The following is a 12070-nucleotide window of genomic DNA, read 5'->3' as shown; positions in this document are numbered from 1 at the left end:
GTACATTTTTTTTTTGTGTGTGGGGGGGGGGTTGATATCTTGCTTGCTAGAGTTTTTCAGGGACCAGCAGTTTCTTGTGACCGCAGAGAATGTAATCTGGTGAGTAAGTCGGTAAGGAACCATAATCGAGTCTGAATGAATGACAACACAAAGTAAAGCCTTATGGTAGTTCACTGCTTCAGTTTTTACCCAATCAGCTTCTTATCAATCAATATTAGTGCGACATACAGCCTGGTCCCAGATCTGCTTGAGCTCTTGGCAACTCCATTGGTCATGGTCAAGCAAAACATTGCATGTCAATTGGGAGTTGACACGATAGTACAGACTGGCACTCATTCACTCAGGCTAACATAAAACAGGGACGAAGAACAAACAGGTTGATGAGTAATCTGTGATCCAGAAGTAGCCTATACAGGAGCCTGTGGAGTTCTGTTCGTGTTTGACTTTTTCACATTCAAGTCAAAAGCAGCTTCTACAGTGACAACATTGACATGTTGGCTAAAGAAACACTTTTCAAGTTAATGAAAAGCTCAGTAAAGTTTTGTTTGTCTGTGCCATTTGAATTTACTTATGGAAGCCCGTTTACCGCCACCCCCCAAACAATCTGACTTTTGGGGTAAGACTGTTGCTCATGAGGCATTTCCAAGTTACATTCTTCAAGAATCGATGGTTATATATTAATAATTTAAAATTCAAAAAATATATTAATTAAATCTCATGTCAACCAGATGTCATCAAACAGGCACCAACTCACATCAACAAAACTGTGCATTCCATTTAACATGGAACAATATCACCACAAACTCTCTCTCTCATGCACACTCACACGTGAGATTGACTATAGGATATACATAAGGTTATCCTTGAAAGTTGAGGAGGGCCTGATGCAAAGAGCACATTGGATTCAAATGATACAGATTGCCTAAACGTATCTCATAATAAATACTTACTATCTCCTAATAATGACTTACTGTCTCCTAATGATGACTTACTGTCTCATAATGATGACATACTGTCAGATAATGATGAGTTTCCTGTTACCTATGCCTCAGCAGTAGAGCGAGGAGGGACATTTATTGGGCGGGATTTTACGGCTTTGATTGATGCTGTTGCGCACCGGGAGGTAGCAGCTAGGCTACAAAATACATTTCATAGTAGTTGAAGTAGAGGAGGGTGCGCCACTTCGTCGGAGGAGTGTGATCTTGACTGGCCATCATTTGGAGTCAATTCAGCTGCCGGAGAAAAACTGCAAGCCACAGGTTGCTGATTGAAACCAAGGGACTTACATTTCGCAAAGTTCCCTGACACGCAAAGAGCTGGTGGTAAGTTATTTGACATTTGTGCACGTGTTAATAACGAATAATAACACACTTATAGGAGTCGATATTATCAGTATTGGATTTAAAACGTGAATTGCCTTATTTCCTCTTAATTTTACTAGACTAAATGTCAAATTTCGGGCAAAGAAAGCACCTAGATAATGCAGTGTCAGTCATGCGAATCGATTCACCGTTCATCCGTTGATATTTATCAGATAACATATTTGGTATATGTTAACTACTTTCATATATTGGGAAAGGTAACCTGTGTATTTTTATCAAGAGAACAGATATTCGCGTGGCTTTGTAGGTCAAGAAATCTGGACACACACACACAAAGATAGCCTATCTATCACAGCTGTCACGAGACACCTGTCTGACTGTGAGTCAGTAACTAAGGCGAAAAAAGACTCCTGAGCTGAGTCCCGACATGGAAACGGAATTTAGGTTGAAAATCTGGATCCCTAAAATCTAAAAACGTCCCTACCGTTGACCCCGCAGAGAGTGGTGTTGGTGTGATACCAAATCAGTGATATGAATGCGGGTTGAAAACGAAGCAGATGCAGTGCTCTTTAGAAGGAACATTTTATTGGGTGTTGTTTTACACAAGACACAGGCAGAACATGTGACTTATTTCTCATAGCCTCATAGCCTCTCTCTCTCTCTCAATTCATTTCAGTGGGCTTTATTGGCATGGTAAACATATGTTTACATTGCCCAAGCAAGTAAAATGGATAAACAAAAGTGAAATAAACAGTCTCTCTCTCTCTCTTACATATTCTCTCTCGGCCTCTTGCGCTCTCTCTCTCTCTCTATTTAGTCCTCATGCTCTCTCAATTCAATTCGAAGAGCTTTATTGGCATGGGAAACATATTTCACTTGCCAAAGCAAGTGGAATAGATAATAAACAAAAGTGAAATAAGCAATAAAAAATTAACAGTAAACATTACACTCACAAAAGTTCAAAAAGAATAAAGACATTTCAAGTGTCACATTATGTCTATATACAATGTTGTAACGATGTGCAAATAGATAAAGTACAAAAGGGAAAATAAATAGTGTTTGTTATTCACTGGTTGCCCTTTTCTTGTGGCAACAGGTCACACATCTCTCTACATTTTATTTTTTCTCTCTCAGCCAACAAATGGTTAAATGTCCTCTTTATCTCTCTTTAAACGTTATATCCTGTATTGACAGTGTCCTGACTAGTATAGGGGAGACCTTGTCCTGTTACACATATTCCTAGGGCTCTAAACTGGATAGATTGTAGGACAGGGAACATCAACTAGATTCGATCCACAGGCCACCAGTTGGGGAACCCTAATTTACTGGATCATTCAAACTAAGAGCTTTATTGACAGTGTCCTGACTAGTATAGGGGAGTCATTGTTTAATAGGAAGAATACAACAGTTTTGTTTTTCTACAGTTTTACCTTTGTGTGATTTACTTATCAGCATGACAGTTAAAACAGTTAGGACAAATTCTGTATAGGATGCCTATGTAGCCATCTCACCTAACCAAGATCCTCTATATCCATATCATCGCCTTCATTCGATCCACTTTGGTCCAACTCTACATATATTGGTTTGATTATTTAAACAATTGGCTTTTTAGTGAGGAGTCTTTCCCTGTGAGAAACCAGCAGAAATGTGGTGGCAGCCAGAAAGAACTCACTCATTATTTGTAGGAAAAGAGGAATTTGTCATTTTTAGAACAGAAGGGTGGTGGTAGAAAATGCATTTTGTTATCTTTTTTAAAATCCTAACATTGCAGCCACATGATTCTGCCCCATTCTGACCACAGTGGCACTCCCCTGACATTCTTCTCATTGGGGAAGGTTGGTTCTGTGTACAATCATTGAAGCTGTGCCAGACGGTTGGCAGGACTTCTAGAGATGGAGTCTCTCCCAGCAACTGCCTGAGAGGGTACACTCTTAGAAATAAGGGTTCCAACAGGGTTCTTTGGCTGTCCCCATATAAACAACAGTAAAAAAGACAGTGAAAAATAATAGTAGCGAGGCTATATACAGTAGCGAGGCTATAACAGTAGCGAGGCTATATACAGGCACCGGTTAGTCGGGCTGATTGAGGTAGTATGTACATGAATGTATAGTTAAAGTGACCATGCATATATGATAAACAAAGAGTAGCAGCAGCGTAAAAGGGGGGAGGGGGGGGCACACAATGCAAATAGTCCGGGTAGCCATTTGATTACCTGTTCAGAAGTCTTATGGCTTGGGGGTAAAAACTGTTGAGAAGCCTTTTTGTCCTAGACTTGGCACTCCAGTACCGCTTGCCATGCGGTAGTAGACAGAACAGTCTATGACTGGGGTGGCTGGGGTCTGACAATTTTTTGGGCCTTCCTCTGACACCGCCTGGTGTAGAGGTCCTGGATGGCAGGCAGCCCCAGTATTGTACTGGGCCGTACGCACTCCCCACTGTAGTGCCTTGCGGTCGGAGGCCGAGCAATTGCCGTACCAGGCAGTGATGCAACCAGTCAGGATGCTCTCGATGTTGCAGCTGTAGAACCTTTTGAGGATCTCAGGACCCATGCAAAATCTTTTTAGTTTCCTGATGGGGAATAGACTTTGTTGTGCCCTCTTCACGACTGTCTTGGTGTGTTTGGACCATTCTAGTTTGTTGGTGATGTGGACACCAAGGAACTTGAAGCTCTCAACCTGATCCACTACAGCCTCATCGATGAGAATTAGGGCGTGCTCGGTCTTCCTTTTCCTGTAGTCCACAACCATCTCCTTAGTCTTGGTTACGTTGAGGGATAGGTTGTTATTCTGGCACCACCCGGCCAGGTTTCTGACCTCCCTATAGGCTCGTCGTTGTCGGTGATCAGGCCTACCACTGTGGTGTCATCTGCAAACTTAATGATGGTGTTGGAGTCGTGCCTGGCCATGCAGTCATGGGTGAACAGGGAGTACAGGAGGGGACTGAGCACGCACCCCTGAGGGACTCCAGTGTTGAGGATCAGGGTGGCAGATGTGTTGCTACCTACCCTCACCACCTGGATGCGGCCCGTCAGGAAGTCCAGGATCCAGTTGCAGAGGTAGGTGTTTAGTCCCAGGGTCCTTAGCTTAGTGATGAGCTTTGAGGGTACTACGGTGTTGAACGCTGAGCTGTAGTCAATGAATAGCATTCTCACGTAGGTGTTCCTTTTGTCCAGGTGGGAAAGGGCAGTGTGGAGTGCAATAGAGATTGCATCATTAGTGGATCTGTTTGGGCGGTATCACTGTGGGGATGACGTCATTGATGCACTTATTGATAAAGCCAGTGACTGATGTGGTGTACTCCTCAATGCCATCGGAAGAATCCCGGAACATGTACAACATGTTCCAGTCTGTGATAGCAAAACAGTCCTGTAGTTTAGCATCTGCTTCAAGCATTGATTATGCAAGAATGGGCTGCCATCAGTCAGGATGTGGCCCAGAAGTTAATTGACAGCAAAAGGGCGGATTGCAGAGGTCTTGAAAAAGAAGGGTCAACACTGCAAATATTGACTCTTAGTATCAGTGAAGTGGAGGTAGAGCCCGTGGGGCAAGGCAATGTAGCCCTCCAGGCTAATTTAGCTGAATTACATAGGGACCTGGGCAGTTTTTTCCAGGTTAAAGCAGAGGGAGCACTTGTAAGAGCTAGATTCTCAATGTTCAAGGAGATGGATGCTCCCAGCTCCTTCTTTGGTTTGGAAAGACAGAGCAGTGAAGCCAAAGTTATGTATTGTCTACAGCTGTCAGATGGGCGGGTGACCTCTGTGGTGGGGGAGATGCGGGAGCGGACTGTGGAGTTTTATACTGAGTTGAATAGGGCTGTCACGCCCTGACCGTAGATTGCTTTGTATGTTTCTATTTTTGTTTGGTCAGGGTGTGATGTGGGTGGGCATTCTATGTTTGTATGTCTAGGTTTTGTATTTCTATGTTTTGGCCTGGTATGGTTCCCAATCAGAGGCAGCTGTCTATCGTTGTCTCTGATTGAGAACCATACTTAGGTAGCCTGTTTTCCCACTGTTAGTTGTGGGTGGTTATTTTTCTGTTTAGTGTTTGTATCACCTGTCAGAACTGTTTTGGTTATTCCTTTTGTTATTTTGTATTTAGTGTTAAGTTTCGAATAAATAATATGAACATGTATCACGCTGCACCTTGGTCCTCACCTTCTTCCTTTGAATGCCGTGACAGAACCACCCCCCAAAAAAGGACCAAGCAGCGTGGTAAGGAGGAGCAGCGCTATCTGGAGAAATGGACATGGGAGGAGATACTGGAAGGCAAGGGACCCTGGGCACAGGCTGGGGAGTATCGCCACCCGCAGGAGGAATTGGAGGCAGCTAAGGCTGAGCGGCAACACTATGAGGAGTTAGCACAGCAGCGCAACAGGCACGAGAGGCAGCCCCAATTTTTTTTTGGGGGGGGGGGGGGGCACACAGGGAGATTGGCGGAGTCAGGCGATAGACCTGAGCCAACTCCCCGTGCTTACCGGAAGCAGCGTAGTACTGGTCAGGCACCGTGTTATGCTGTGAAGCGCACAGTGTCGCCGGGACGCGCTCTCCGGTATGCCGTTTCGGCCCAGGGTATCCTGCGCCGGCTCTGCGTACTGTGTCTCCGGGGCGCTGGGAGGGTGCAGTTCGCCCTATGCCTGCACTCCGCCCGTGGCGGGCGAATGTGGGCATTGAGCCTAAGGGAGAGGTGCGAGTGGTATGCACCAGATCTCCAGTGCTCCCCCACAGCCCGCTTCAACCTGTGCCTGCACTCTGGAGGGTCTGGGCTAAAGTGGTCATCCAGCCTGGAGGAGTGGTGGCAAGGCTGCGCACCAGAGCTCCAGTGCTCCCCCACAGCCTGGTCCATCAGGTGCCTCCTCCACGCACCAGGCCTCCTGTAGGTTTCCCCAGCCTGGTGGGCCCTGTGGCAGCCCCACGCACCAGGCTGTCTCTCCGTCTCCTCCCTCCAGGTTCTCTCTCCAGTCCAGAGCTGTCAGAGCCGCCCGTCAGTCCGGAGCTGCCAGAGCCGCCCGTCAGTTCGGATCTGCCAGAGCCGCCCTCCTGTCCGGAGCTGCCAGAGCCGCCCTCCTGTCCGGAGCTGCCAGAACCGCCCGTCAGTCCGGAGGCGCCAGAGCCGCCCGTCAGTCCGGAGGCGCCAGAGCCGCCCGTCAGTCCGGAGGCGCCAGAGCCGCCCGTCAGTCCAGAGGCGCCAGAGCCGCTCGTCAGTCCAGAGGCGCCACTCACTCCAGACTCGACCATCAGTCCAGTGGCGTCCTCTAGTCCGGGGTCGGCGGTGAGGGTTCCCACTCCAGAGGCATTATTAAAGTGGGCCGAGCCAGAAGTGGAGCGGGGTCCACGTCCCTCACCGGAACCGCCACCGCGGAGTAATGCCCACCCAGACCCTCCCCTAGGTTCAGGTTTTGCGGCCGGAGTCCGCACCTTTGGGGGGGGGGGGTACTGTCACGCCCTGACCGTAGATTGCTTTGTATGTTTCTATTTTTGTTTGGTCAGGGTGTGATGTGGGTGGGCATTCTATGTTTGTATGTCTAGGTTTTGTATTTCTATGTTTTGGCCTGGTATGGTTCCCAATCAGAGGCAGCTGTCTATCGTTGTCTCTGATTGAGAACCATACTTAGGTAGCCTTTTTTCCCACTGTTAGTTGTGGGTGGTTATTTTTCTGTTTAGTGTTTGTATCACCTGTCAGAACTGTTTCGGTTATTCCTTTTGTTATTTTGTATTTAGTGTTCAGTTTCGAATAAATAATATGAACACGTATCACGCTGAACCTTGGTCCTCACCTTCTTCCTCTGAATGCCATGACAAGGGCAGAACTGTGTGATCCTATGTGTGCTCAGGTTTTGTTTGCAGAACTATGTAGAACTACTATGTAAGCTCTCTCTGGCACAGAGGGATGAAATGGACATTCCCCTGTTGTCCCATGAACTGGCAGAGGCCGTAACCCAGATGTCCCCCGGTAGTGCACCGGGGGTCGATGGACTCCCAGTGGAGTTTTATGAGAAATTCTGGGGAATAATTGGACTGGACTTCTTTTGCATGTTGCGTGAGTGCGTCGGGGTAGGAGAGTTGCCAATGAGCTGCCGTCCGGTGGCTCTGACTCTCCTGCCCAAGAAAGGGGACTTCTGTGAACTTATGAACTGGAGACCTGTGTCATTGCTCTGTGCGGACTACAAGATATTTGCCAAGGTCCTCGCTAACAAACTGAATTCCCGTCTGGACTCTATAGTACACAAGGACCAGACATATTGTGTACCGGGACGCTCAATCACTGACAACTTGTTCTTAGTCAGGGACATTTTGGACTTGTCGAGACTGCTGTACCATACTGATGTTGGGTGGAAGGAACCTGCATGTGCGCTGCTGAGGAGAGCTGGCGGATTAGGGTTGGACCGGCAGCTGTTCCTCATTAGGCAGTATGGTACAGCAGGTCTCTCAGATTTCTACTCATTAGTACAGCAGGTCTCTCAGATTTCTACTCTGCGGTGCTGAGGCCCTGGCAGCTATTAAGGCCCAAATGAGAAGGGGTGTGGAGCCTGGGCTGTGGGTGTGGGAGGAGCCTATCTTCCACAATCCAGCCATCCCTTTGAGATCGGTTTCAGTCGGCCACCCTGCATAAGCGACTAATGGTAGCGGGTTTACTAAGGCTGGGCAACCTGCGGCTGCGGGGGGGAGGAGGGGTGGAAAACCCTGGAAGTCCTGGCACAACAAACAGGACTAACATCTCAGGGGACCTCCAGTGGATGGTTCTACATGGAGCCCTGGCCATTAACAGCTGGTTGGCACGGAACGATCCGGGAGTCAGACAGGGGTGTCTTTTCTGTGTCATGAGTGAAACTGTGCATCATGTGTTTTTTGCATCATGTGTGCGCCGGGTTAATGCCATCAATGTCTCTGTTGTAATGTCTGTGTGCACCAGGTTAATACCATTAATGTCTCTGTTGGAATGTCTGTGTGGGCCAGGTTAATGCCATTAATGTCTCTGTTGGAATGTCTGTGTGGGGCGGGTTAATACCATTAATGTCTCTGTTGTAATGTCTGTGTGAGAGGTTGGGGGTGGAGTTTACTGTCGGGATGTTTATAATGGTGTACAGGTATTCAAATAAGGAAAAGGCCAAATGTGTGTTGTTGAATTTTCTGTTTGCTCAGTCAAAGTTGGCTATTTGGCTAACAAGAAGGAACAGGGTCAAAGGTGGAGAGATAACAGACCCTTTACTATTGTTTAATGGGATGGTCTCTGGGCGCCTTAGGGTGGAATTTGAATTCTATAAAATGATAAAAAGTGTGGAGATATGGTGTGTCGGGGAGGCCGTCTGTATAGCTGGGGAAGATGGGTTGGATACACGGTTGTAGAAGTGGTGAGGTTTTGGTTTATGTGATGTTGTTTTGTATCGTGGGGTAGAGGGCAAGGTGAGTATGCAGCACAGGGGATATTTGTTTTAATGAAATGAGGATGTATCATTAAAGAAAGACAAAAAGTCAAAAGTCTCTCCCCCCGTCTCTCTCTCCCCGTCTCTCTCCCCGTCTCTCCCCCGTCTCTCGCTCTCCCCCGTCTCTCTCTCCCCCGTCTCTCTCTCTCCCCGTATCTTTCCCCCGTCTATATCGCCCTCTCCCCGTCTCTCTCTCTCTTTCTCCCCGTCTCTTTTTCTCTCCCCATTTCTTTCTCTCTGCCGTTTCCCTCTCTCTCCCCAGTCTCTCTTTCTCTCTCTCTCCCCGTTTCTCTCTTTCACTCTCGCTCTCTCCCCTGTCTCTCTTGTCCCTGTCTCTCTCTCCCCTGTCTCTCTCTCCCCAGTCTCTCTCTCCCCAGTCTCTCTCTCCCATGTCTCTCTCTCCCCAGTCTCTCTCCCCTGTCTCTCTTGTCCCTGTCTCTCTTGTCCCTGTCTCTCTTGTCCCAGTCTCTCTCTCTCCCCAGTCTCTCTCTCTCCCCAGTCTCTCTCTCTCCCCAGTCTCTCTCTCTCCCCAGTCTCTCTCTCTCCCCAGTCTCTCTCTCTCCCCAGTCTCTCTCTCTCCCCAGTCTCTCTCTCTCCCCAGTCTCTCTCTCGTCCCCAGTCTCTCTCTCCCCTGTCTCTCTCTCCCCAGTCTCTCTCTTATATTGATTTGTTCTTCACTCCATCTTATAGTTCCTCATACTCCCTCCCTCAAAGCTTGTTGAGTTTCTGGGTTGGGTTGACAGACATTTGTCTTAACAATCCTAAACTGTTTTTGTAACATCTCCATGTGTAAGCAATCTCAAATCAACCAGCCATGAAACAAAGGCAACAGGCCATAGGGGTGCCTGGGGCTCTGGGAAAATAAACACAGTTGAGAACATTAACACCCGGGGCCTGGGGTTGGATGGATGGATGCTCCACTGGCTACCAGCAGCTATCTGTTGGGAAAATGTGTTTACATTTTACAAGCATTTTTGTTTTGGATAATGACTGACTAATGATTGTGCAAATCAAGACAACTTTTGTTTATTTCTTCTTTGGTCAAATTTCCACAGAAAAAGAATCTAAATGAAACAGCCTGTTGCCACAAGTAACTTTGCTCGAGAAGAGGATTCTAGAGATGTATCTTGCCTCTTCATTCCATGGCGATCTATGACTACATGAAGAATATTAAAGATTTATACAGTAAAGATGTATAAGGTATAGATTTATACAGTATAGATGTATAGATGTATACAGTATTGATTTATACAGTATATATGTATATAGTATTGATGTATACTGTATACAGTATAGATTTATACAGTATATATGTATATAGTATAGATGTATACAGTATAGATGTATACAGTATACAGTATAGATGTATACAGTATAGATGTATACAGTATAGATTTATACAGTATAGATGTATATAGTATAGATTTATACAGTATAGATGTATACTGTATTGATTTATACATGCTATATTGCTAATTTCAAAAGATTTTTCTTTAGATTTTCTTTTAACTTTATGCTCTTTTTGTTAGCTTGACTAGACCAACTTCAGCACCAAATCATGCTCAGGCTTTCAGAGCAAAGAAGGCACAGTGATATCTTTATTTGTTATCTGGTTTGGCCCTTTGTTTTGGTATGCACCAGAGGTGGTGTAGGAGGGACGTGGTTCTAAGAATTCTTTCAGTTGCAGCTTGCATTGTTCTCTGCAGGGTATAAACGGTCAGCTGGAAGCCCAAGCTAAACACAGCCAAGCACGTAGCCTCTCATTCATTTAGCTTTTAATGTTCCTCAATGGGCAGGTGAAAGATTACAGGCTCAGGGTTTCTGTTTAATGTCAGCAAGGGTTATTTTGATTACTACCCTACGAGCAGGTGGAGACATTAATCGGTCCGTGCTTGTAAGTAAATTCAGATAAGATTGAAGATTAGGTAAGTCTTCACTTGTCTTCATTTGCTACGCCATCATCATCATCATCATCATCATCATCATCGCCCAGTGTGTGTTTCCCAGTGCAATGCAGTCTTTTTTCAACACATTGCTTGCAGTGACCTCAGAAGGACGTTGGTCAAGGAATGTTGGGCTTGGTTGACGTTCAAGAACTCAGTGTCTGAAAACATCCCGTTTGGGAATGTTGAAACAGACAGAAATTGCATATCGATTTGATGAGAGCTTTCCCCTCAAAGACAACAAATGCGAATGCCAGGAGTGTTCATTTTGGTTTGTGTGCGTGCAGGCAGCTAACAGCGCTTTGTGATCCGTCAGGACATCAGCCACTTCACATTGGGGGTGCCGGTACTGGGATTAAAGAGAGGGGAGCAGTCATCTCTTTGTACTGGGATTAAAGAGAGAGGGGAGCAGTCATCTCTTTATACTGGGATTAAAGAGAGGGGAGCAGTCATCTCTTTGTACTGGGATTAAAGAGAGAGGGGAGCAGTCATCTCTTTATACTGGGATAAAGGAGAGAGGGGAGCAGTCATCTCTTTATACTGGGATAAAAGAGAGAGGGGAGCAGTCATCTCTATATACTGGGATAAAAGAGAGGGGAGCAGTCATCTCTTTATACTGGGATAAAAGAGAGGGGAGCAGTCATCTCTTTATACTGGGATAAAAGAGAGAGGGAGCAGTCATCTCTTTATACTGGGATAAAAGAGAGGGGAGCAGTCATCTCTTTATACTGGGATAAAAGAGAGGGGAGCAGTCATCTCTTTATACTGGGATAAAAGAGAGGGGAGCAGTCATCTCTTTATACTGGGATAAAAGAGAGGGGAGCAGTCATCTCTTTATACTGGGATAAAAGAGAGGGGAGCAGTCATCTCTTTATACTGGGATAAAAGAGAGAGGGAGCAGTCATCTCTTTGTACTGGGATAAAAGAGAGAGAGAGCAGTCATCTCTTTATACTGGGATAAAAGAGAGGGGAGCAGTCATCTCTTTATACTGGGATAAAAGAGAGGGGAGCAGTCATCTCTTTATACTGGGATAAAAGAGAGGGGAGCAGTCATCTCTTTATACTGGGATAAAAGAGAGAAGCAGTCATCTCTATACTGGGATAAAAGAGAGGAGCAGTCATCTCTTTGCACTGGGATAAAAAAGAGAGGGGAGCAGTCATCTCTTTATACTGGGATAAAAGAGAGAGGGAGCAGTCATCTCTTTATACTGGGATAAAAGAGAGAGGGGAGCAGTCGTCCCACCGATAGCCTAATCCTTAAATAAATATTAAAGAGAAGTTGTCACGAATCCCGTTTCCTGAGTCTGGTTTTTGCCTGTGTTCTGTTCTGGAGTGTTTTTCCGGTGTCCTGGAACGCACCCTGTCTGGTTGCCGGGCGTTTAGCTA

At 46.2% G+C, this 12070-nt stretch overlaps 1 protein-coding gene across 2 annotated transcripts in view; it reads left to right on the top strand.

Annotated features, from left to right (window-relative positions):
* The first annotated feature begins 1116 nt into the window (after positions 1-1116).
* Positions 1117-12070, top strand: part of LOC120022803 (four and a half LIM domains protein 3-like) — a 34429-nt gene continuing 23475 nt past the window's right edge. For both annotated transcript variants that reach the window (XM_038966801.1, XM_038966800.1), the window contains exon 1: positions 1117-1322. The gene's annotated coding sequence lies outside the window, so the exon portion shown is untranslated. The remainder of the gene's footprint in view (positions 1323-12070) is intronic.

The sequence above is a fragment of the Salvelinus namaycush genome, chromosome 27 (assembly GCF_016432855.1).
Source record: "Salvelinus namaycush isolate Seneca chromosome 27, SaNama_1.0, whole genome shotgun sequence".
Lineage (NCBI taxonomy): Eukaryota > Metazoa > Chordata > Actinopteri > Salmoniformes > Salmonidae > Salvelinus > Salvelinus namaycush.
The sequence above is the reverse complement of the archived record's forward strand: the minus strand, read 5'-3'. Positions and strand labels throughout refer to the sequence as shown.